The 27,859-nt window shown below is 39.9% G+C and overlaps 1 protein-coding gene across 1 annotated transcript in view; it reads right to left on the bottom strand.

Annotated features, from left to right (window-relative positions):
- Window positions 1–26,931, bottom strand: part of LOC124788970 (ATP-dependent translocase ABCB1-like) — a 329,202-nt gene extending 302,271 nt beyond the window's left edge. The window contains exon 1 of the mRNA XM_047256259.1: window positions 26,850–26,931. The gene's annotated coding sequence lies outside the window, so the exon portion shown is untranslated. The remainder of the gene's footprint in view (window positions 1–26,849) is intronic.
- Window positions 26,932–27,859: the final 928 nt, after the last annotated feature.

Raw genomic sequence — 27,859 nt, 5'->3', positions numbered from 1 at the left:
TTATGAAAAATTTTATCAAATCATTATTGGCCACTGACCAAAACAATTTGTAACATTTTTTATGGGGAGCATGGGGGCTATGTAAGTAGGCTGTTTAGGTTTTCTTATTGGTAACGCCACGTAGCGCTCTGTATGAATATCACTGGCTGTGCTGTGTGCAGTCTGTGGCTAGTTTGCATTGTTGTCTGCCATTGTAGTGTTGGGCAGCTGGATGTTAACAGCGCGTAGCGTTGAGCAGTTGGAGGTGAGCCGCCAGCAGTGGTGGGCGTGGGGAGAGAGATGGCGGAGTTTTGAACTTTGTAAGACTGGATGTCATTAACTGCTATATACATTATGACCTTTGAACACTATTAAGGTAAATACATTGTTTGTTCTCTATCAAAATCTTTCATTTGCTAACTATGCCTATCAGTAGTTAGTGCCTTCAGTAGTCTGAATCTTTTATTTAGCTGGTAGTAGTGGCGCTCGCTGTATTGCAGTAGTTCGAGTAACAAAGATTTTCGTGAGGTAAGTAATTTGTGAAAGGTATAGGTTAAGGTTAGTCAGGGCCATTCTTTTGTAAGGATTATTAAAAGTCAGATTGCGTTGCGCTAAAAATATTGTGTGTCAGTTTAAGCACAGTCATGTATAATTTTTCTAAGGGGACGTTTCAGTTTTATTTCTGTCATTTGACTTAAGATTTGCTTTACTTTACTCGCTGTCCGTTCGTTCTCTTCTTTCTATGTTTTTCATTGCCCTCCAGATCGAAAATGCTGCGACACCCGAGCCACGCTGTATCAACGATCTCGGCCCCACAAAACACACGGCTACATAACCGCAATGATCGTTGGGGCAGCATCTGATGTCTTAAATTCATCTCGCCGATAATTTTTATTCACTGTTCACATTTGCTCCCGTTAGTACATATGTTGGCTGTGCCTCCTTTCTGAAGAAGGCTTTGGCTGAAAATTTATGTGAACTCTCCTTTCGTCGTGCCTGTTTTGTGCTCGGTGTGTCAGGGGCAATCTATTCGTTTCACAGAATAGTGTTCAGTTCCACAGTATATTCCTCAAGAAATTCATTGTAAATAATCCGCTGCACTTCAGCAGGAACAATGATGTACGTAATTACAACACCAGAAAGAAAAACATTAAACTCATTTCGCCACATTCATATTATCTATAGCACAAGTAGCGGTTCATAATGTTGCAACCAAAAGTGCTGATCAGTTACCCATTGATACAAAATGCCTAACACACAACAAAATAAAATTTGAAAGTAAACTGAAAACGTTTCTCTTTGATAACTCTTCCTGTTTTCGCTGAATATTTATTCCTGAAGGTGTAAATGGTGATAGGTAGGAGTTACTAACATATGTCAGCCTTTAATTTAAAAATGTAAAAACTAACACATTAACAGCGCATATTTACAAAAATAATGATGGACTCGTTCAATATCATTACAATTTATAGTGCAAATGATACATGGAACAATAAACTAAGTAACTAACTATTGGTATATCACAAAGCATGGTATAGACCTATATACTTTGAGTACCTGAAAATGAAATTCAAAAGTAATAGCAAGCAGATGATCAAAGTGGACGTACATTCTAATTGTGCTATGTTTTGTTATACCTGAAAAACTGAAAAATTTACTGATGAGAAATATTCTGGGAAAAAAGGCAAATACCAGGAAAAAAAACAGACTACTGTTGGAGAGGCAGGCCTCCACCTTGCACGGGTTAGGCTATTGTTACTAAAAAGTTACTCATATACATTTTAAAGCAAAATATCCATTTAAGGGGTCTTAAGCATTTGCAACCATTCTCTTAATCACATTTATAGCATTCCACAATGCTGGAAGACGTTTAAAGAATTAGAATTTTTTTTACCCTCTAAGGTGCTATTATTGGCCACACACTGAATGACACATCATAGGTAACATTTCAAAGTGAGAATATGGGTAAACTACAGTGAGACTAATGCACTGACAATCTAATAAAACAAGAACTCTGTTCTGCATGGAGGTATAACTCTATACAGTTCTGTTTCTTTGACATTTCGATAATCATTCACTGTGTCGATATGCACGAGATAGCGATAGCATGGCTTGCTTCTTTCCACATTGCACTCCTTTAAGGGCTAGCAAAGAACACGTAAGTAAATTTTAGCAAACGTGAACACTAAAAATGTTGTGCATACGAGATACGAGTCTGAAGCTGAAAATGTAACGAACAAGACGCTGTACCTATACCAGTAAGCAAAGAATCATTAGTTTCGGAGTTCCATCTTCATTTGCTATCGTTACAAATACAGTAAAAGTGGAATTAGATGGATAATCAAATCATGCTTTTCACATCACTGTCTTCTGTTTCTGGTTATCCGGCATATAGCAGCAAAAAATAAGTTGCGTCAACGAGGCCAAATGTGTCATATTACTACAGCAAATGCGCATTCAAGAACAGAAAACCGATTTGGCCTTCCTAACACTACGTTATTCATGTAAGCTCTATAATTTTTCGTATTTAAAACAGTTGTTGTGCGCACAAGAGAGAAATAATGAACAAGAAGCTATCGTAAACAGTAGTCTGCTAATGTTTTGATGTTTTGGGCTACTTAAAATGGCGGCAGACCGCGCCCTCTCGTTTCAAAACAACGTACGGCATTTAAGTCTTTAGTGTCTACTCCCATTTTTTACCTCTATGTATCGAATATGGCGATTGTTTGTAATCTCTGGACCCCGGATTATAAACAAACGAATGATGCATCCATGTCTTCGACCATAGATACTAATAGACTGGGCAAGCAGTGCAGCGGCTATACATCTGGCGTGGCTGCAACATAGAATCACGTGACTGTTGGCAGAACGTCGGCGGGAGTTCAAGGCAGCATTCTGATTCCTGATTTCACTTCCAGTATTTCTCAGTGGATTTCCTGCTAACTTCACCACATTAAATGTAGCTTATGTAAACACAGCTAGAAGTGATAAATTATTGCGTAACCACTGTACAAATTTAGTTTTACAGCCATTACTTCACAATGAACTTTGTGAACTGCTGAAACACTTGCTATGCTCGGCAATATATTCGCCGCGAATATTTCAGTGTTACCAATTATGAGATGCATTCTCTACTAACAATACGCGTTATGCACTGCATAAAATGTAAATATTGGGTGTGTGTGTTTTAGTGCCTTAGTTGTAGAAAGTGTTATAGACTTCATAAATCGGCATAAACAACGAAACCTGTAACGTAAACACACGTGTTCACATCGAATGTAACGAACTCAATTGTGTCGTTCACCCACAAAACGTAAAGCAGTTTCATTTGAAAGCTCTTTTTTGGTTTAAACAGTTTGTTTCGTATATGTATCAAATAAGATATCTACAAAATCAGTACCTACTTACATGAATACTTGTTCCACAGATCATGAGTACGATACTTCACAATGATGTGTCAGTTTAATGAAAGGTAGACCTATCACTACATGACAATTCTTCCAATCACTTATTTATACCTAAAAAATCGTCTACTGAGTAGGAGCTGTCATTCATAGATTCTTTTAGTTTGATTTTAAATGCTGGTTGGCTATCTGTCAGGCTTTTAATGCTTTTTGGTAAATGACCAAAGATTTTTGTAGCAGCATATTATTTATCCCATACATTACAGCTTATTATCTGGAAACTAACATAGGCCATACAACTACCTTTTTGCAAATGGTATTCAGTATTTGTTTCTGATATTCGTATGTTTTGTAACTGGGAAGTATAAAATAAAACTAAACCCTGATGAGAAATCAAACCCCTAACTTGTTATTGCAAATTGTTCTTTAAAATAATACCAGCATAATTCACCCCTTTTTGTACCAAAGTCAGATTTAATCCCGGATAGTAAAAATCATCCTTTCTTCTTGTGTAGTAGCAATGCACATTGCCATTGCTTTTGGAGTGGGAAGGGTTATTGGTAATAAATATCTCTATCTCTCTCTCTCTCACACACACAATATATATATATAGGTGTGTATGTGCGGATGGATATGTGTGTGTGTGTGTGTGTGTGTGTGTGTGTGTGTGTGTGTATACCTGTCCTTTTTTCCCCCCTAAGGTAAGTCTTTCCGCTCCCGGGATTGGAATGACTCCTTACCCTCTCCCTTAAAACCCACATCCTTTCGTCTTTTCCTCTCTTTCCCTCTTTCGTGACGAAGCAACCGTTGGTTGCGAAAGCTTGAATTTTGTGTGTATGTTTGTGTTTGTTTGTGTGTCTATCGACATGCCAGCGCTTTCGTTTGGTAAGTCACATCACCTTTGTTTATATATATATTCTTCAAAGTGCTTCGAACAGATGCGTGTGTGCGCAGTAGGCTTGAAATCTTTTCGTCTCACTGCCTGTATCCACATCTGCCTGCGCCCTTCATCCTTTGGAAACCTAAACGAAAGAGAAAAAGCAGCTTTGTAGCTTACCATTTCAAGAAATATATACGATTGCAATGTGCGCCTGGAAACACACACAGCACTTCAAACCCCCAATTTACGTAACTGTGGCGTCCTGGGTAAGGATATGATACACACAATAGTTTATCAGTATTCAAGAAATGCCGCTAAATTATACTAATAATACTTACACGTGAAATTTAATGTTACTTCCCTTCACAAAACGCTCGGTACAGGCATTAGCACAACAGGATACCACCATTGTTTTGCCAATAGTCACGTGGTATAGCAGTAGAGATGTTGGTGCCACGAAATATACGTCATGACCAGTCTACCAATATCTATGGTCGAAGATCCATGTCTAAGAGTTGCGTGTGTTGCTGAGTGCTCCACAGAAGTAAGTATCAGACATTAACATCCATATGAAGCTAAACCAAAATTAGTTTAATCAAATTACAATAGGTTTTATGCCTAATATAAACTCTCTAAGCAATATACCACAACAAATCTGAAACGTCTTTTTTTTAAATTCGTACTGTTTTTCGCTGTCCCAGCTACATCGGTAATTTCCAAGAATGATTGCCTATCAAATTGGCGGGGTCCAAACGATACATATTGAACGTGCGATCGTAAATCGATCATGCGACTCTGGAGGCGGGCGTAGTGATCAGTTATTTGTGATCGTCATTTTTATCTGTTTCCCATCGTTCCCTTAGTTGCTCTAAATTACATACCTCCACGAATTATTTGTAAACTACTACGGAATCCCAGACGATTTATGTGGTTAGTGAGTGCGATGTCTGGTGCTCTTGACCTTTCTTTGGCGGATTCTTTCACATGGAAAAATCTAATTCCATGTTTATCCAGCGTAGAAAATTGTTCGACTTTTTGTCGCAGATATGGAGTACTACTGGACGAGGAAAGAAGGGACTGTGTAGACTGTGGCGGTGCGAAGTGTGTAAAACGTCGTAAGAAAAGTTTCGATGCTGAAATACCGTTTACAATTTCATTGTGGACAGTGCGGAAAACGAACGCGCATCAGGAAGAATACATGGTTCGACTCTTCCAAATTATCCATCCAGACCACCGTAATGGACTTTCACATGTTTCCAACACCGACGACGAGTAAGGTAAGTCGTCTCCTTTGCAATTAGAAGTATTTCTGTAATGCTCTTATTTTGTCGTTGCTGTAGCGACCACCATAAACATACTCGTAACGCCGCCACCAGAGTCGCATGATCGATTTACGATCGCACGTTCGATATGTAACGTTTTAACCCCGCCACTTCGATAGGCAATCATTCTTGGAAACTACCGCTACATCTATAGGGCTTTTTCTACGGCAATTGCTTCGTGTTTCTCTCCGATAAATAGTTGAAGCTCATGTGTAATAATTGTTCCGATTTACGAGTACTAGTGATACATACATGTACTGTTGTTTCCACGTGAGCTGTGTAGCTAAATCCATTTTCCCATATTAGCTTCGATTTCTTTAAACAAAATATCACAACAATTATTCATTGGGGTTGGTTCATACCATGTGTCGTGGTCTCTAGTACATTTGTAGAGCTGTACTTAAGATTTTCTTACGGGTTTCCTTCCGACAATTAGTTGGAGTTCTTCTTGTCAAACACTTTTCACATTTTCCACTGAAAAGTACATACATCACACACTTCGTATTGCAATCTCCACTTGAGCTGTATAACTGAGGCGTATTTTCGGACAGTATGCCATGATTAATATAAGTAATTTTTTAGTTCGTACTGTGTGTGTATTGATGCCAATTTCAACGGCTGATCTTGCTATTTATGATACTCGATTCGTTTTATTTACATGAAATGTGCCTCTTATCTGCTTGTGACTAATGATAATTGTAATTCGAACTATTTTTTCTCGACGTACTAAATTTTCGTAACACACACAAAATTCTCGTAGATCCCTGTAATTAAATTTGAAAAAGATCTAGAACTTAATTTGGAAACAATGCAGATCCACAGGAATGTCACTGTGTATATCTTACTGTCGCTGAACTCGGTTCCATACAGAATGATAGTCACATCTCTCTGTACAATTGATTATTAACTGTGACAGACAGTTCTGGCTTCAAGTACAATTCGCACTGCAGGGTCTGAAGTACGACGATGCCGTCGTCGTCGAAGCGATGACTGACGACTAAGCTGAACGGCGCTATGCTCTGACGTAAGCATCCAGCAGCGGTAGCGTATGGGCGTCTCTCATTCGTTGTGTATTTTTGGGCAATATGCCAAGATTTATTTCATATAAATAATTTTTCAGTTCTTACTATGTGTATTGATGCCCATTTCAACGGTTGACCTTGTTTTTTACGACCCTGTCCTCACTTGTGGTTGCGTCGTCAGGTACCAACTTTGACATGGAACCTCGTTCTTCGGACGTCACCACAAGAACTGTGTTATATATGTGTAATAATATCACCAATGTTATTCACATGCTGTGACATTTTCACAGCGTTACTGATCAAAGTCTCGCCATTTCCTCTTTATCCATAATTTGTTGCAAAAATTGTAATTTTTCTAGCATCTAGTTAATTTTCGAAGTAGTAACTACTAGATACAGTCCGAATTCCCACACTCCCCACCAAGCAGGCTAACGCTTAGCCTGTCACGTAACGTTTTAGCACAGATGCGTTTAATAGAATTACTTTGTAGTTTCGGAAGTCGTGGTAAAACAGTGCATCCATGCAGGCCGGTTACACAGTGCTTTCGGGTTTGGAATCCAGTCTCTAAACATATGTTTATCGAAGAGACGTTATCTCTAATCTTCGTTTCTTGCTATATTCAACAATGACAGCTGTACAGAATGCGTTTTAAGTTTCCCATTATCCTCCCGAACAGTACGATTATAGATCTTCTTGGAAATGTGTTTGAGTAACAGTGCATGTATCCCTTGTCACCTGTGCTGCAATTTCTTGTGGATAAATTTCACGTTATTAATCGGAAATATTTCATTTACGCTCTGAAAATGATGATTTTAGTTTACCAGACTGCTGTAAGTACACAATTTTGTGCACACGTCTACCTAAGCCGGAGGCAAACATATTTACCTATTTAACCCAGCTGTTCTGTTCACTTTTACTATACATATGTACTGTTCGGGTCAATATGGCCCGACATAATTAAATGCTGAAAAAAACTTGTACTCACACGTATTTTTCGTACAGCTGTAAGCATCGACATTGTCGCTATATTAATGTTGTTAATGATCATAGCGATAATAATAAAAGTAACAATAATGATGATGATAATAATAATAATACACAGAATGTCAGTAAAGAAAATTTATTAATTTAATATTCATGCAGGGTATATTAGGAACAACAGAAATTTTCACCAAAAACTCATTCTCATCAACCATCTGTCCATCTGCCCATATCCCTTTCTTTCTTTCTTACTGCAGTTCGGACACAAGTAGGTGACGTGTGTTTTGCATTCATGTTTATTTCACTTTCCCCAAATGTTTGTTTTATTGTCATTGCTTGAAGGACAGAACATACAGCGTGCATGTTTAGTAAAGTTTCTTGTTGTTACTGATTTAGCCACACCTGCCACTCATTCAGGATCTTGGATGCTCCTGAGCATTCTCAAAGAATATTCTGTTCTTGGAAAATGCTTCCTGTATGCAATGTGCTCTGCAACCAGTGACTTCCCAAGTGCCTCCAAAAATATTCTTCTTCTAGTCAATTTTCTTTCATTTCAGTTAAGGTGAATCGAAGTACAAAAGACATTATAAGCGGCAACATCAAGAATAGGGTAGAAAACTATCAGGGGCCATCTATCGGATTTTCGTTTACATTTATATGTACCTCTTTACTGATCGAATGTGTCTGCAGCCATTTTAGTTGAATTATAATCTAAACTCATTTTTGGCTGCTTATCAGCTCTGTTATTTATTTCCCCAACATGGTGGAGAGTGCTCAATAGTACAACATTCTTATTTCTTATAGGAATATGACTGACCATCGTAATGTCACTTGTGAAGTAAAATGAAGAGCTATGAACCTCCTTGTTGATCATATTTTGTGGAAGCTCTGGCTTATTTTTACGTATAGTTTCTAACATTATTAGTTTCCTTTTCAGGAGCAGTCGTCCCAAATTGTATGATGCAAAAAGACTGTCACATGTTACATTATGACCTCTCAAGTCAGAGGTAAGATCAGCAATTACCCTCATTCCATGATTTTTTTTCTGGTGCCTCTCCATTGAGTTTTCAGTACATACGAAGATTTGCTGTCAGACAAGTCCATATCTTGATCCCATATTTTGCCGGTTTGTTTGGGGATGTACTGCTTGAATGGACAGCGGCCTCTAAATGCTACCAGCTGCTCGTCGACGGTCATATTTTACCGTGGATTATACAATTTAGAACGGACTTCTAACCACTTCTCCCAGACACTTCGAATTGCGGCGAGTATATCAGTACGTCGTCTTTCTTCTCTGTGGATTTCATATCAAATCGCAAGACGTGCGAGATTTTACAGAATGTTTCTAGGGACATGGCTGTATGTTGCAGCCAGTATCGTTACCCCACAGACCTTTTGTAGATTCCCCATGTGAGCGATATACACCCGCAATGAATAGAAGTCCTAGGTATGCATAAAAAAGAGAAACATCAATGTTTGTCCATTGTTTACTATAAACTCGTTGTCCCTCAATATTTGACATCTCTATTATTTCATTCTGAGGTGCTGTACAAAATAATACTTCAAATGAACGTTTAACATCACTTATTCTGCTACTTGGTACCTGATAACTCCAGGGATACACTTGATGACGTTCAAAGCACGTAAGCAGCCGTATTGGGCTGGTTGTTGCAACTGCCGTTCTGTGTTCCCGTTTTTAGAAATGGATGCCCGTATACTACTTTGAACAGGCTGTGGACTGTCGTCAGTGCCGTCGGAACTCTCGTATTCGGATGACCGATTGACATGATCTTCAAACTCTATAAGTGCTCCTTCGTCTGCAATTCTTCCCACTCAGCGTCAGGCAATGATGGAATTGCCATAATGTCACAATTCAGACTGATAACAAACGATAGAGAACACGAACTGAGTAGAAACAATGCATAATTCGAACAGCTCGCAAATCTTAATGACAAGTCCATTGTTGTAAACGCCGCGCCTTTGTTGACTTCTTGAATGTTGAGAGTAGTATGAACAATGAAAGTCATTACTACTGTAAAATATGAGTCAACAGGAAGGTATTTGACTTTAAAGAAATCATATTAATGCCGAATCACAATGACCCGCATATTAGGTACGTATCTCTACAGTTTGTGACCAGATGACTTAAAATATTTTAAACATTTTTAAACCACATATTGCCCTCGCATTTTCAGACAGTCACCAAATTTCATAAAGTTATTTTGATATTTAGAGCATAAGAAACGAAATTTATAACCATTTCGAGTCATACAGACCCGAACAGAACAGCAGGGTTAACATCAACTGTCTGTTGCAAATGGCGTACAGTCAGCAGCTGACTGCGATATTAGTGTGCCTCGCTACTTGCAGATACGCAATTAAACTGCTGTATCTCAGCTGTGCAAACCAACTAATACGATTCTTGATGTGTCATTCACGGCTCGCTCCAGTGTACTGTAACACATAGTTCCAACGGTTTTTTTTCGCTTCCTTATTTACTAGCCGGCCGGTGTGGCCGGGCTGTTCCAGGCGCTTCAGTCTGGAACCGCGCGACCGCTACGACCGCAGGTTCGAATCCTGCCTCGTTCATGGATGTGTGTGATGTCCTTAGGTTAGTTAGATTCAAGTAGTTCTAAGTTCTAGGGGACTGATGATCTCAGATGTTAAGTTCCATAGTGCTCAGAGCCATTTGAACCATTTGAACCTTATTTACTCTGTTCGATAGGCAGTTGTCACCGCACCTAAGCCGTCAACAGTTGGTAATATTCGACATTGCATTTCTCTATCAGAATTAATAGTGTATTCATTCTACAAACGACTTTTACTTTATTACGTGCGTACTTAATAATCAACTATCATTAATTAGAGAAACTCAGATCTAGATTTTTATCTTATTTCCATATTTGCTGTAGCAGCACCGTTTTAGTTAAAACATGTAATGACCGCGTAATCGATGTGGCTTTCTGTCTTAATATTACTTCCATATTATACATAGTGAGTAAGTTGACTAACAGACAATTTTTTTGTTTATTTAGGTTTTTGCAGATTATCCAGCGTCCAATGGATTGTTTTTTAAAGATAATTTCCAGATGGCCTGTGTTCTGCAAACGTAACCTTCGCTTCAGTTACGATGAGACGATCTTTAATGTGTTGAAAAACTGTAAACTATCAAACTAACTAGTGACGTAGGGACATTTCCGTTCGCTGTCGTCCTAGAATGGAAGCAGATACCGTTTGAGATCTACTTCCTGCCATCTTTCTAGGTTCCACTGACTCCTGCTTGTTTTCCTGGCGTTTCAGCAGTACCAGCTGCTGGCTGTTGAAGACGTGCTCTCCATTCGTGGACAGTTAAGTCTTTGACAATATCAGATGCTCTTGCTTGAAAGAGACAAGGAAGTTGAACAACTGTTGGATGAAGCTTACGAGAAGTCTTACATTATGCAGCATATCAAGAGACAGGCACAAGAATTTGGTTTTAAACCTTTAATGTTTATATTGGACAAGCAGACATTATGCATCATATCAAGAGACAGGCACAAGAATTTGGCTTTAAACCTTTAATGTTTATAGTGGACAAGGAGTAAGTTAAGAAAGTTCATATTAATCATACGTGCTGTAGTATCACCGTATTTAACTCTAACAGCCTCTTGCAGCTGTCGATAATTGTGTAAGACCTGTAATCAGTAGATGTTCACGCTACAAATATCTTAACAGAATTTTGTCAATCTTGTCCACAACTTGTCGTAATAATCACCAAATAACGAAATTGGATTTGGTTTTCTACAGAATGGCATATCAGGAAGTGTCACAATGACAGCTGGTAATGAAATTATGGTAAACTATGACCTACATAGAAATAAGAGCCTGCACACAGCGATGCAGACGAATACGTTAGAAGCATAAACATTGAGATACCCAAACGAGGGATGTATTTAAGAAGGAAAAGAAGCATTTTGGTGGTACTTAAGGATCACTATGCTCACAATGGCTTCAAGAGCTATTCACTTGTGTTAATTTTCTAAAGAGGAGATAGGTGCCCACTATAGAATGCTGTGCTTTGTATTCAGGTTTTCTTTAACACTGTTTGAAAACATAGTTCTCTCTTTCCCATCACAAGCAGAATACAGCATATTGCTGCCCTCCTCGCTGGGAGCAAATTTGTTTGGTAGGAATGCACGTAAAACTTAGTTATAGCAACAGCAAAAAATGGCACTGCCTGGGAAAAATAATCTGTACATCAAAATTATTGCTACTTTGAATCAATCACATAGCTTAATAATTGCGGCATCGCAGAATTAGGTTCCGAAAACGACTCTCACATGCAAATTATATACTCCTCCTGACAATGGAAAAGACATATGTTTCTTTACTTTTCCGTAGATAACTTCGAAAGACAATATGGTTATTCTCAAGGGACTTAAGAACAGAGACTTGTCATGTTACTCTCTCTAATTAATCTAATATTGTCCTCGAGATCCCTGGGGAAACGATATGTAAGGCATTGTAGTGTATTTCTAGCTTCATCACTTAAAGGTGGTTCTTAAACTTTGTAAGGAGGCTTTATCGGGATTGTTTACATCTATCTTCAGGCGGCTTCCGGTTCAGTTTTTTCAGCGGCTCCATGATTTTCCCATGGGTCAGTTTACATGCGAGAATTCGTGCTGTTCTTCCCCGTGTACGTTCAATATCGCTTTTTAGTTCTGTTGGGTACCGGTTCCAAACCATTGAGAAATTTTCTGGGATGGGTCACACGTGTGTTTTGTAAGCAATCTCCACTTGAAACTATCTGCTGAATATTGAACTGTGTCACATAAATGCCATGAAGTCTCCTTTTTTATGACGACACACAACTACACAGGGCACAATAAAGAGCAACTGCTAGCCGGGCAATAGGGAATAAGGTTATTATTACTCAGCAAAGTCAAGCTGGGTCGCATGACAACGCGAATAAGCGTGCTAACCAGTGGTGCGTGTTATTGTTGTGGGGCGTAAGCATAGCACGTTAAAACATACTGCGTTAAAGGACAAATGAGACGATTTACTGTCAGGCTTACAAAGATTTCAGGCGACCAGAAGAATAGAATTCCGATAAAAAAGACGACAGAATACACTTTAATAAAAAAAAAACTGGGTACGCCGTTTGTAAAATATGGAGAGGGGAGTGCCACGCCGTGATCGTGGAATTTCGGCTTCTCCGGTTTTATCTTGACTGGAATCCGAAAGAGCTCAGTCAAATTTTCAGGATGATGCTACATACCTCTCCGTTTCATGAATTAAAAATAGCACTAGCATTTCGCTGTCGTAACAGATGAATAATGGACGGCGAATATTAATATTTCATTATAACAGATGCCATGTATTAAACGATGACTTCACTATAATTCGCTTCCGGATCTGCAGAAGGCAATTGCGCGTTATTGATGCTTAACTTCGTGATACTGTCATAACTGACCAGACAATGCCAGCGAAGTAATGTGAGTAGCAGAATACAAGTGTGTCCAAATATTTTTCATGTAGCAGCTTGGCTTTCTCGTGATAACAGTGGGATGTATGCGGTTTACCGCCAGCTCTCTCTTTCTAGGATGTGAATGCGGCGGTGTGGTCTGTTTGGCAGTGCGACACATTTCCTAAACGGCTAACATAAACGTAAGGGTAATTATCACAATGATATTTTCACGGAAAAAGGAATGTTTAAAAGAACTGTTTCCCTCCAGTCCGATGACACTTTAGCACTCTTCTGGTGAAGGAGGCACTCACTCTCTTCGTGTGACAAAGTAATGGATATGTATCGTGCATTGTTAGCTGCAGTTCACAGTGACTAATATTAACGGTACCTCGTAAAACAACCGAATCATGTGGGCTTATAACGATTCCATCAGCGGGCTTCTATTAGAAAACCTTCGCAACCTTGCCACTTATCCAGCACTGGCGATTCAGTTTGCACGAAAAGTGAGGTCTGTCTTGTCTACTACAATGAACAATGAAGTCATCCTGTACAAACATATCTATACATTTTAAAGGACAACATTGCACTTTGCTTTCAGACATCGAATGCTTATAGGAGTTTGCTGTTGTTTATACAGAAGGGACCAGAAATCTGATGTATACAGCAACTGAAGGTGACGTCTAATAGATGATTTTTAAATTTAGAAATGTGCAAGAGTACTATATTGTTTCGCCTAAAAACGGCCTGAAGGCTGAAATTGTGATCGTGAAATCTGTGGTTTTTACAACGGCAACAGTGGCTTCCTTTACAAAGATTGATGTAATTATGAAACGTACATAGGAAAAGAAAATCAGTATTTGCACTTATGTCCAAATCGACTTCTTTCACCCATTTTTTATTATTTTTTGTGAGGGTTTAAGATAGGATGGAAAATCTAAATAGAAGCCTATGCTCAGATGATTTTTCGCTGGAATTGCTCCTTGACAACTCCGTTCTTTAATGGCCTGAGGGCTTTTTGTAGAGACGTGAATCTCCTGTTTACCGTAAAAATCTTTGTTTGACATATTCCTTTTGTCAATGAACAGAACGTTTTCCGTCCTCTAACAAACTAAAGCAAACTTCGTAATGTCTTACAAGAATCCTTTATTTCCTCAGAATTGCTGCCCTCTCCATTGTTATGTAGCGCGAATGACCAGTCTCTCCTCGTCTGTAGTATAGATAATGTTGCATTACCATCTGTTTTCAGCATATCTCTAAGAACGTATCACAAAATACGTTCTTTATATTTGGTCAACACTTCCGTCTGTTGTACACAGGTAGAGTGCATTGCTACGTTTAACGATCACAGTTTCAGCCTTCCGGCCGTTTCTAGGCGAAACAATATAGTACGTACTCGTCGCTCGAGAAAGATTGCGTTGCACTGTTATCGACTCGTGCAGAGCAGCAGGTCCGCCACGCCCACTTGGTGTCAAAGGTCAAGCAGAACAGCCTAAGGAGGCGTAGGACATATTGTGCTTCCAAACTTAATACATTGTTTTCAGTCTTCATTGAAAGGTCACACATTTGCTATCAACGTAAGTCGTTCTAACCTTGCAGTTCCATAAATTGTTCATACAGTATATCACTTATTTAGTTTGTGATTCTTCAGATTTGTCTCCAAAATTTCCATCTAGCAGTTCTTTTGTGTCTGGGAAAGTGAGACAGATTGGTAATTATTAGTTCAAGTACAAATTGTTCAGAACTATTCGATACATTCCAGTGTTTTCAACCCTACATTTGCAATGAAAGCGTATTACAGGCTGTCTCAAGGCTTTATGGTGAAGACTAAAAGGACGACAGCGGATCCTAACTTACTTTTAGTTCAGAAATCAACAGTCGGAAATGTTTATTTCAGGTGATATGAGATGCCGAATCAGCAATGTGTGAGAGTCAAGTGTTCGTAAAATACTTACGCTTCGTAATGAACAGTTAACAGCCATTGGTGGGATACCTTGAAAATAATACCCATTCGTCAGCGATGTGTATACGGTAGACTAAATGCACTGTTTGGGGTGTACGACTCGTTGTTGAAGATGAAGCATTACTTATTACAGGAAGTTGCAGGCAAGCATTTACTTACGACGCAGCAACTAGAAAGTATCCAGAAAGCTAAATAACTGTGGAAAACGTCTGCAAATTTTGGGCAGTCTGCTTTCGTTAGATTAAAGGTTACATTTCCGATTGTTTCACACAACGTAAGAGTTTTTAAGGATAAAGAAATGACTGACGTCTACTGGCAGCCCCGGATCTACAATATTTCCGAACCGGGCACAAACTTGATAATAGTCAAAAATAAAATCGATTTTTCAATAATATGTTCATTTTGTAGCGCATATCTTTCTGAAGAGTTTCATAGGTAAAACATGTATGGTCGAGGAAATGTAAGACATGTTATTTGGTCATAAGTACGAAAAAGTTCAGTGCCACGCCCCTACACAGCATTCTTCTATCTCACATCACTGTGTTTCGCTCTGTGGAATTCAGATGTGCGTATTTTGTAGGGGAACCCACCAAACCTATATTCAGGACAGTGGAAATTAAAATGACCTGTGATGCCTCTCCTGATCCGAGTCGGCCGGTCTGGCATCATACCCCTCTTTAAAAAACTCAAATACTGGGTGGGATTATTTGTGGCCTGGAGAAAAAGAACTCTTCAGAAAGTTTGCCCACTTTATTGCTTATTAGCTAATAACTGAATCTTTTGTGTGACATAAAATTAAATATAGGAAACATAGAACCAGCGAAGACAAGAGACAAACGAGACAGTACACATATCTTCAATTCTAAGGTCTCAGCATTTTTTCCTCTCTAATCGTGCTACAACTTTACACGATGTGCTTCCCTTTCTGCAAAAGGATCTATTAGCTCTTCGAAGTTCGTCAAACGTTTTGCTACATTAAAACTCAAAATATCGTTGCCTAATACTGAAAAAGCTGTTAATATGAATAGTAAGCAAGACTGGTGTGGTTTCTCGATTTGATTACGTCTATTTTGTTACTTTCTGCTACATAAAACGAAATATGCCTTTCTAACATTGGAGCAATTGTGGCCCAGGCCAAATAAGAGAGACTGTTTTAGCACAGACGGTCATGGTTATCTACCTCATTCACATAAATAATACGACACAATATAATTCACGAAGTACCAATATCAAATGCTTATTAGGCCTACTACAAGCAAAAAGTTTTATGTTAGGAAATAGTTTCAGTTTCCATTCATATACCCCAGTTTCTCTAGCATGAGATCCAAAAGTACTATTTGTACGAAACTTTTGTAGAAATTTGGAATCGTCATATTCTTCCATATAGTTTGTGACATGTCCCCGTATCTTCTCCTTTCTCGTTCTAACGATCTATCTTTTTAATTCAGTAACTGTTCCTGCATTTATCAAAACTTATTCTCAGGTTAACTTCGCTAACCCTGCCAGAATCACCGGCACGGTTACCCTGCGTTTATATCCCGGTTTGGCGTTAATACGTATTCTTACAACGCGTTTTCCGCACTGTTCTGAGTAGAGATGGGCAAACTGGTTCATCCTTTGCAAATAGGTCACTGGTGATCGCTTTTTTTTGGGAACTGTTCATTTTTACTCGTTCACCCTTCCTTTGTGGATTGTATATGGTTGTTACGAAAGATTTAAAATTAGTAGCATATATGACTGAAGGATGGAAGGCGCCAAAGTGGGGGGCGGGCATTTGCCTCCCCCTGGCGTACAGAGTTCTTATTCATTACAGAACTCTCACTCACTCGTAGAAGTAATTTCCGTGATTCTGCAAAACCTCTCGTTTAGCCAACTATAGCGTTATGCGGCTGATCGCAGTGAAATAATATAACATGATGCACGAAAAACCGGCCCCAAGTACAGACTGTCCGCTGATTACACACGATTTGTTGACCGCTACGAGCAGAATAGATAAACATGTAATAATTAGGTAGTAAAGAAATAACAAATAAGCTAATGCAAACAACAACTTCGAAACAATAGATAACGATTGGTGGGTGACAGTGACCAGTTTAGTACTCGGGTCGATTTTTCGTGGCCACCCTGCACCACTGAAATAATATTTTAGACGTTACAATATTCTCTTTACAAGATTTGAGACCAAACAACCGATTATGGAGCTTGGACTTCATCCGTTGTAAGTCGGTCTGCCTTCCATAACAATGAACATGCTGTTTTATCTTAGATAAGAAAAAAAAGAGGGGAAATGGCCACTCGCGTGTGCAGTGCCGACTTCCCTTGCATGTGTCATAACAAAAGTATGTCTTGTATAGTTAATCGAGAAAATGAAGTACGCCAATATGCCCTTTTGCTACCTGGAAAGATGTATGTATTACTCACAACGTATTTTTTATGTAATTTACGTAATTATGAAATACATTTTAATAACCGGTCGTGGACGCTGAGGCCGGCCGGAGTGGCCGTGCGGTTCTAGGCGCTAGTCTGGAACCGAGCGAGCGCTACGGTCGCAGGTTCGAATCCTGCCTCGGGCATCGATGTGTGTGATGTCCTTAGGTTAGTTAGGTTTAAGTAGTTCTAAGTTCTAGGCGACTGATGACCTCAGAAGTTAAGTCGCATAGTGCTCAGAGCCATTTGAACCATTTCTTTTTTTGTGGACGCTGAATAGAATACGAAAAGAACCAGAAGTACAGAGTTCAAGGAAGGTTTGCAACAGATCTAGAATGGGCGTGCGCAGCGAACTATACGAACAACAACTCGATAGTTAACTAACTAGGAGCAGTCCACGAGTGGCCATTTGAAGGAGTAGGCAGGCCGAGGGAGACCGAGGCAGAGCGAGGGGTGAGACCGAGGCAGGAACGTGACCGCACGACGTGCCGTTGCGGGAACGAGACCGACCCCTTTTCCCGTTCCTGGGCACTATAAGTAGAAAGCTGCGACCGAAGTGAACTATGAAATACCGTTCCTTACAATTCGTTTCTCGCACCTTCCGTTCATCTTGGTACCCGTTATTTCGCGAACGACCCATCTCTAGTTCTGAGAACAGAAATTAAGCGGCTGCTAACTGGTGACTGTACAAGCACTCTGAAAAAAGTTTTCTGTCAAAATTTCACTTTTTGGATTCACCGAGAATCTTTCTAACCTGTTATTCCCGTTAATCGTTTGTTTTCACTCTGGTACTCTGAATCTGTGGATTTCGCTAATAATCATAACAACGCTTATCATCTCCTTTTGTCTGCCGGCAAGTTATTTTTATTTCTAGTTGCGACTCGGATTCCACTGGCACAGACGTTTACATACACTATGGACGCGTTCAAAACTCAACTTACGATTCGTTCAAAAATCAACTTAGAGTGTGTTCAAAAATTTCCAAGTACCAGTAGGGAAGTGTTTCAAAATCACATGAATAATCTATAAACCAACACGGATTGGATGCTAGGCACTTTGTGAAACAAGGTATTTTTCTAGAATATGGTTTTGGCGCCCACATGAATTTTCCTCCCGTGGCAGGTACTCCGGTTTGCCCCCCCCCCCCCTCTCTACTCCCTCCCCCCTCTCTACCCCCTCTCCCGCCCTCCTAGACCCGGGCCTGTCTATTGGTAGACGGTGTTCGTAAACGGGAAGCTTATCGCACCCCTTTTTTGTCTCTACGAGATCCTAGTAGTTATGGGAATCGGCAAGCTGCCTTCAAAATCCCGTCACTTAGCATTCAGCGTAAAACGAGATATCTTTGATTCTCTGAACATACACAGCATACTCTTCAACTTTTCATACACAGCATACTCTTCAGCTGTATAACATTTGGCCAGAGAAGCCAAAGGTTGTTTAGTTGAAGAGTGGACGTTGGTAGGGGGTCACGTGATTCACGCTAACCGTTGAGAAATTGGCGCGCTGTGGACGCAGGAGTGACAGCCATTAAGAGAAAACCCATGCACTCTCTCTCAAGATCCATCAGAGGCGAAGGGAGGTTGGTATGTTATTGTGCACTATGTTCAGAGGCAAGGTTAGATAGGAACAGTTGAGATGTTCTGTTCTTTTACCTGTTAATATTGCTCAGTGTTTCTACATCATTTTTCTCGTTTTCCTATTTTGATATCTTTGAATCAGACTACGATATTTTTCGTGTCTACCAAGTGTGTTTAGGTGGCCCTTTAGTGAATTTCTGTAGCGTTACTCTGATTTCTATAGCGCTTTCTTCGGTTCATTTGTTACAATTTGGATGCAACATATGGTCTCCACCACATGACAGATTAAGATATGACAGACGACGATCAGTTTGTACCGCAAGATAAAGTTAATATCGCTACAATGTGTGTGCGTCTTTGGAAATTAATTACAAGTGATTAGGTAAAAGGATAGCAATTCTCGTTTCTTAATTATACGAATGTGTATTGCTGTTTTTCAATATGCTGTTTCAATGAAGTCACTGGGTGACAGCATTAAGTCAGTCATGCACATTTGCACTTTAATTCGTAAATTAGATCAGCAGGCCTATGAGTATTCTTATGAATAATACAGACAATTTTTGGTTTCTTTGAAGTATAATACAAAGCTCAAACTATTGTCAAAAAGTGCATTTGCTGCTTCCCCTCCAAAATGGTGCTTGGTGAGGTGAAGCTTTACGGAAAAATTTCTAAAACTGTCAGGTGAAGTATGTTAGATCTTCGTGACTACCAGTAACATAGCTTCCAGCGGATTTAAAGTCTAAATACTGATATCTTTACACCTTTTGGCTGATGTTACAACAACTTAGACATGTCAAGTAAGATGTAGTAATAACATTGTAGTAATTGACTCACCAGTTGTGAGTTTCTGAAATATTTTTGGACATACATATTAGACGTTCAAACACTGCCAGTGTGACCGAGCGGTTCTAGGCGCTTCAGTCTGGAACCGCGCAACTTCGAATCCTGCCTCTGGCATGGATGTGCGTGATGTTCTTAGGGTAGTTAGGTTTAAGTAGTTCTGAGTTCTAGGGGACTGGTGACCTCAGATGTTAAGTCCCATAGTGCTCAGAGCCATTTGAATTTGAAACACTATAAGTTACTTCCTCTATGTATCATGACAGACGTTTTAGATGTGTGTGTGTGTGTGTGTGTGTGTGTGTGTGTGTACGTACGCGTGTGTGCGTGTGTGTGTTGCTGATGTATTTTCGACATGTATTATAGACTTAATATCTTTGATGTACTTTTGATAAATAATTGAATACTACTGAACACGATTCCAATTTGTGCAAACTTCATGTAACGCTTATCTACTTTTGGTAAATAATAGACACATTTTAGACTTGGAAATGTTACAGTATCGTCAATATCTTTATATATTTCTGACAAATTATTCAGGTCGTTCAGATACTTTTGAACATGCCGCTAAATTCAGATAATTTTCATCTTTTTGAACGTGGCCCTTCTTGGATGTTAACGTCAATGGCGTTGAAAACCATAACCGGGCTTGTAATGCCATCTTGGTTATTTAAAAAAATCATTTCCGATCATATTTTTAGTTTTCTGCCGCATCCATATTGCATTTTTTAATTTCTCGGCGCCACCATCCGTTATTTATGGAATTTCACAACAATGCCATCTTTGATGTTTCGGCAGCTGCTTCGACTGTTTTCTTGAATGCGTATAGACAAGGAGTTTCCAAACTTTTCCTCTGACAGAACGTTTTGGGAATCCGTGTACTTTCATGGAACACTTCGTTTAATTTTGGGGTTAATAAAAGTTATTTTATTCAGTGATAACATCAGTTTTAAATCATAACTAGTAACACAGAAACAGTAATAAAATTTAAAAAGTCGAAAGAAACGCCATGTTATTTACAGTTATTCCCGTCCACTGGAACAGATTGTCCAGTGGAAGACAATTTGCGGAACCGTGCTATAGATATACTACTTTAATGCTTATGGAAGGATAGAATGACATTCCAGCTAGCTCTGTAAAAACACACACACGTACGTATGTGCCCCTACAAACACTTCATTCGGCATCCTGGGCATCTTCACCATTAAATACGTTACAGGTACAGCATTTGGCCGAAAGATTCAGACAAGCGGTGATATCTTACATCGCCTCTAAGGTAATTACTTGACATTTACTTCTAGAGACCCATACGTGGTGTCCCAGAAGGAATGACCAGTATTCAGTGATGTGACAGGAACGATCATTTGAAGCAAAAAAGTGAAAATGCATACATTAAGAGCTAAGAGAGTGCTTCATCTTCGATACTGTGAAACAAATCGCTTCTGTTGGACGCTCTTTGCTTTCCATATTTTGGGAGGAGGTAGTATGGATCAAAAAAAGGGAAGAATACTGTCTGGTAAACATGGGCTCTAAAATGCATACCATAAGTGCCATGAGGACTTCTTCGGTAGAAAAAATGTGTTTCACAGTAGCGAAGATGAACAAGTGCTCATAGCCATTAAGGTACGCGCTTCAGTACCTAGGTTTACTGGACTTTTTTCCTGTTTTGGTCCGAACTACGAGCTCTCAGGATGTGGAAAGCAAAGAAAACAGATTTGTTTCCCAGTAGCGGAGATAAAGAAGTGCCTTAAATTTGAATGCATGCGCTCTAGAGCCACCGTTCACATACATCAAATTTTAAATTAGTGCTGGTGGTTGTGTTGTCTGCTGGACGAATATGTGCCGTACATCAGGCCACAGATGGAGCAATATTTGAAGAGGACGCCAAACTCGCCTAAAGTAATAGTTACCAACCGTAGGAACATGTCCTTAGCCGTACGGAGTTTTGGCTATTTTTTCCAAAATGTAGGAACGTGGAGACTGCTTTCCGATTACTCTGCAAAAAGTTGGCCTATAAGGGCCTACTTCAGTGGCGAAAAGATGTTCCGAAGGAACGTATTTTAGTCACTGTCTGGAGAGAGTACGTGACAGGGCAATACTGACGTGTTTGTTGTTTAGCGCTCCTGGTGCCGTTGAGATGCTGCTTGCTAAGGTACAAATTTCTCACGGAAGTAACATTGATTCGCGAATGCGCTTTACAAGACAATCATTTTCAAAATCGATACTTATTTGTAACAAAAAACGTAAATCAAACTAAAGTTGTTGCCATACAACGTAGTGAATAGAAAGAAATGGTCACTGTTGAGGAAACCTTGACGGTAGCAGCAGTCGTGAATAGAAGACAATCAATGAGAAGTGTCCCTGTGACCCGAAAGGGGACGACATGCAACGACCGAAACCAGGGACCCATCTGGCCACTTTTAATTCCTCTACTGTAATCTCCACACCATTGTTACTTTCACAGTTACATTCTGAAATCCCACGGCGGCAACTGTGCTTCTGTCTTTGTTGTGTGTTCACATGTTCACAATAATGGAACATATCAATTCCTTTAGCCTTAACATACGAAATATAAAGTAAAAAATTAAAAATAAAAACTGAAAATGAGTCTTTTCTTTTCAGATACCTCCAGTGGAGGAGGACTGGAAATAATGCAACATTTCTAAAAGAAAGACCTCAATTGGCTGTGTCCGTTGGCACCGTTAATAGGAAGCACAAAATGTTGCACTGCCGCGCATGGTGTACAGACTCACAGCAGCAAGCTACCCAAATAACAAAATAACATTATGGGATACGGGTTCCGACTTTTTGCAAACACTGATTTCTTTTTACCCAAACATGTTTTAGCACCTCTGTGCCATCATTAGTGGATTTTGTAATGTAATATAAAATCACGTTTTCAATAAACATAAGACCACTGATGATGACACAGAGGTGCTGAAACATGTCTGAGTAAAAAGAAAAACAGTGTTTTTACAAAAAGGTGGAACCCATATCCTATATTTTAACTGCATATGTCGAAAGAAAGCACAGGAGCTGGAAATTCAAAAGATGAATAACAACACAACACTGTGAATATTTTGTTTGAAAACAGCGACCGTCCAATATACAAACTTGTTCATAAAGGACAAATGTTACAACCCAATACGCGATTAGCTTTTTATTTTCGTCAGCCTAGATGTTTTTGCGTCTGTAGGGACTTTCAAGGTAAACTTAGGAGCTTTTCACATGTGTTGGGGCATCGAAAATGTGTTGGCAACAGCGACTAAGGTAGCCCAGCCAGCAGCTGTCTTTGCGCATGCGTCACGGCCTCAGTTTTTGGAATACAGTTAGCGACGTGAACTCACGAAACGAGGTCTAGAAACCTTCAGAACTCGACGAGTGTGGAGCTATCTCCAGTGCAAAACACTCACTTGAAGATGGCTGAATGGTTATCAGCCTAAATATCGTGGCAAAAAGTCGATGTTATCCGGCTACAGTCCCGTTGTGTGGTCTCCAGTGGCTCGCTACAGAGTAATTGTATGTCATTTGATTTCTTATTCTATTTATTTTTTTACCTGTATTGCACGAAAATAACTGCACAACAATTTAATCATCGGCAGTTTGCGTTGTATGTCTTCCTTCATTCATTCACGGTACTTGGTGTTGGCGACTATAACGACCACTTCACTCATCGCCCTCAATCTTGTTTTTAGTACTGCTCGTAGTTTTCTTCTTTATTTGTTCGTAATTATTAGTCGTACGTGAATAGTTAAGCGTAGCAGTATAAGTTAATTTACTGATGTGCACTTCATGTCTGGGTTAACAGAATGCAATGGAAAAGCGGCACAACAAAGCTATGCTGAGCTGTACCCTCATCGACGGCAACCGCATCTTAGAACTTCGGCATCTGTAAATGGGCAATTAAAGACACTGGAAAATATGAGTTGTGTTTTTTTCTTCTTCTGATTCAGATAACGTCTTCTCTAGTCGAAACTAAAACTGTATATTGATTTCATTAACTTACGATACGAAATTCTTTCTAAAACGTTCATTTTAATTTATTAGTCATGCAGAAATTTTAATTTCATGAAAATCTTGTAAATTTGATACTGTAATGTGTGAAAGATAACTGGTATACGAACAGTGGGAACGAGAGTCCAATCGATAGTCAGAGACTCAAGTGCATGAGTAAAACGTATGATAAATACCCGTACTGCCGACACTTAGTTTCCGAATACGGCATAAACTTAGTACTGACGTGGACAATGAGGAAAGGAAGTGTTAAAATGTTTTGAACTGTGCGACCCCCGATTAATGCTGCAAGCCGAAACGAAACGAAAGGACAGTTGATAAAATAGTGATACATCGATAATTTTTTCAAAAAAATTATCGTTAAATTTCGATGATATTTTGTCACCGATTTATCGACATCTAAATGGCAATACGGGGTGGCGATACTTTTATTTTGTACTACATTTTTCACAACTTTAGGTAAACATTTGAAATTGTTCTTTTGAAATTATTGAAGGAGCCGTACTACTTTTTGAGCTTTAATCACGCGAAGTCTTTCTCTTTGGCTATGTGAAGCAGTTATAGGTGGCACAATGAAGAGACCGATTATCCTGGGGGGTGGAAATGACGAGATTGGCCTTTCCGGTGGGCGGAGACGTGTGAGCAAAAATGGTGACGTAATCGGCGCTCGGCGGTCAAGCAATTTGACAGTACAACCGCTAGTTCTCTGCCGTTTGCAGAAATGAAAAAAATCCGGGTAGTCGACATGAACTGTTCCTACAAATTCGATATGTGACGAAACTGAACGGCTGATCAATTGGACATCTTTTATTGTGTCACTTACATGCAGTTACAATTGTTAGCTAAGTGGTTATCGCCAAGCGTGAACGTGCATCGTTTACCTTTCAGTTTTTGCTCTAAGGTGGATAAGGAGGCTGCTAGTTTGTTGATGCGCAGAATATCTAATAATAAATCAATAATTAAATATACAGCTGCAAAGATGGCAGTATATTTACAACGTGAAGCCGATATTTTGATAGGCCAGTACGTCGATATGTTTCACATCGGTGTAACAATGCATTTTTTTTCGATGTATCAGTGGCCGATAATGATCTCCGTTTATATATTTGTCTATCGGATTCCTAATATTTTTAAAAATATCCGTAGCCCTAATGCACGCTCAAGCGAAAAGTTTGTTGTCTGCTGGATTACATTGTTAGCTGTGGGTGAGCTGCAAAACTAATGAATTCTGAGGTTTTGCATTTGCCGCCTAATGTGATTTCGTGCGCATTTAAACATTAACAGTCGCTATAAAAACAATTTAAAATTTTCTAATCGACTTTGACTTCGCCACACCTCCGGTAAGCTGCTAATATCGCACATCACCTGGTGTGCAGGAGTGCCTTTGGATAAATGTTATTTTATGAAGAGTGGATTCAGAATTTCACGTTATCGTTGTTCAGTATATCATTACTTCTCTATCGATACTTTTTGCTAAATTCTCCTCTCCATTTTTCATTTTCTTTGTCTTCGTGTGTGTCTCTTGAGAGATGTGGGTCGACATACTTTTTAGATGACATACTTTTGAGGTGATTTTACTTATTTAAATGTTGCGTGATCTGTGGTGTGCGCCATTAGTTTCTGTGAAACGTGAAGCAGGTCATTTCTTATTGCTGCACGGTGTAAAAATAATTGGAATTTCGAATTTGACAGCTGTCCTTCGACAGCATTCTCGAAGCCATGAGTGAGATTAGATGTTTTGTGGATACCACTGAGTGATATTACAATTTGTTTGACCATTATGTTCAAAGGCATTCATGGGATTTTTTGCACTTCGTGTATTTTCAGGGTTCAGTTTACTACATTCTAAAGTGTATTTCATACTAACTTTGGTAGTAAAGACAGTTCCCCCAAGTCTAAAATTATTAAATTATACTGCATTACGATTTCTAGTTAAATACTTTAGGCGCATTCACGATCAGAAATCGAAGGATGAGGAGGAGGAGATTACCGTTTAACGTCCCGTCGACAACGAGGTCATTAGAGACGGAGCACAAGCTCGGATTAGGGAAGGATGGGGAAGGAAATCGGCCGTGCCCTTTCTAAGGAACCATCCCGGCATTTGCCTGAAGCGATTTAGGGAAATCACGGAAAACCTAAATCAGGATGGCTGGACCTGGGATTGAACCATCGTCCTCCCGAATGCGAGTCCAGTGTGATCAAAAATCGACATTTGAGTGTTTTTAGGGTTTGTTTCGCGACAGCGTCTTCCGTGTTAGAATGATGGCACAGTAAAGGCTCTTTCACTGTCGCAAAGATATTTTGATAGAAGCAAAGAGGTAACTGGAGTAAAAAACCGAATAAATCATGGTAACATTGTTACCCTGCAACGAGCCAACACAGACCACGAGTCACTTATACCTAAATATTCACAACATATCCACGAATTACCCCTGAAATTTTGTCGTTGGAGTTGTCTTTCACTCGCTATAGTAGCCGAGTCACAGCTATGGCGTGTACAGCCGCTCTCTTAACAGGAAAGCTGCGTCAGAAGAGCTGAGATAACCTGCCAGTTGTCTCCGTCGGTCGCTCCGTCGCGTCTCTTCCGCAACCTCCCGTTGCCGGCAAACGGTTTTTCCTTCCACAACCTACTTTTCAGGCAGCGTCACGTGGTCGCCGTAAAGTGGACCAATTTCACAACATCCAAACCTTCACTACACATGACAATAGCTGCTCAACGCGGACGATACGATATTCCACACACTGTATAACACATGGAACACAATCGCCGATTTGCTCCCACGAAAGTAGCCGGTACCGCTGTCGCGGCTGGTTATGAACAGTTTAGCAGACTTTCACATCCGGAGCGTCACCACCGCACACCGCACGACGAACACTACGGCACCTGTTTGGCCGGGCCGCCGTAGACAGAAATAGCCACTCACTGAATTTGAGATCTACGATACGATAAAAAGATAGGATATATTGCGGAAACGTCGCGGAGCTGTAAATATGACTCACCGTTGAGGCTGAAAGACACAGCGCAGGCCACGAGGTTCAGCGTCCGACGCTAACAGTCTTTACACGGAAGCGAGGGCCGCAGCTCATAGGCGGCGAGAGAACTGCGTGGCGGCGGCCAGCTGACTCGACAGCTCCCGCCTCCTCCCCCACTCTGCGACCCGTCCTCCCACCACAATACCCGGCGCCACGCTCGGAAGCACGCGGAAGAGCCGCTTTTCGCGGGACGTAATGCTCTTACTAGGAAGGCTGTTCTCACAGGAACAACCGGTTTCGATGATTTTTTTTTCCGCACCAATTTAAGCTGGCTATTAAAACCGCCGAAAATAACCAAAGTTTGCAATTTATTTCTCTTATGTTTCGTAACAAAGATTCATAAATTTCGGCTGTTTCAGTTTCAAGATACAAAGAATTAAAGAATATTAAATTTAATAGGCAAATAAGTAATACGTGGGTGAAGACTGCCAAAAATAACCAATTTTCAGATTCTAGTGTTTTGAACCTGCTCAATAATCATCATGTAGCCGGGGAGCATAACTCGACTTGACTATTCGGGCATTACGAATCCTCGATGCGAAAGGGTGAAAACTAAGGTTGAAGAGCTCTGTTTTTGGTGCTAATTCGTCCGTTTTCAAAGCCTGCAACCAGATAAAGACACATTATGTAGACACAACTGCAAATCAGCTACTGTCTATTTTTTTGTATTGTTGTTGTTGTTGTCTTCAGTCCTGAGACTGGTTTGATGCAGCTCTCCATGCTACTCTATCCCTAGCAAGCTTCTTCATCTCCCAGTACTTACTGCAACATACATCATTCTGAATCTGCTTAGTGTATTCATCTCTTGGTCTCCCTCTACGATTTTTACCCTGCACGCTGGCCTCCAATGCTAAATTTGTGATCCCTTGATGCCTCAGAACATGTCCTACCACCCGGTCCCTTCTTCTTGTCAAGTTGTGCCACAAACTCCTCTTCTCCCCAATTCTATTCAATACCTCCTCATTAGGTATGTGATC

The sequence above is a fragment of the Schistocerca piceifrons genome, chromosome 3, assembly GCF_021461385.2.
Source record: "Schistocerca piceifrons isolate TAMUIC-IGC-003096 chromosome 3, iqSchPice1.1, whole genome shotgun sequence".
In the NCBI taxonomy this organism is placed as follows: domain Eukaryota; kingdom Metazoa; phylum Arthropoda; class Insecta; order Orthoptera; family Acrididae; genus Schistocerca; species Schistocerca piceifrons.
The sequence above is the reverse complement of the archived record's forward strand: the minus strand, read 5'-3'. Positions and strand labels throughout refer to the sequence as shown.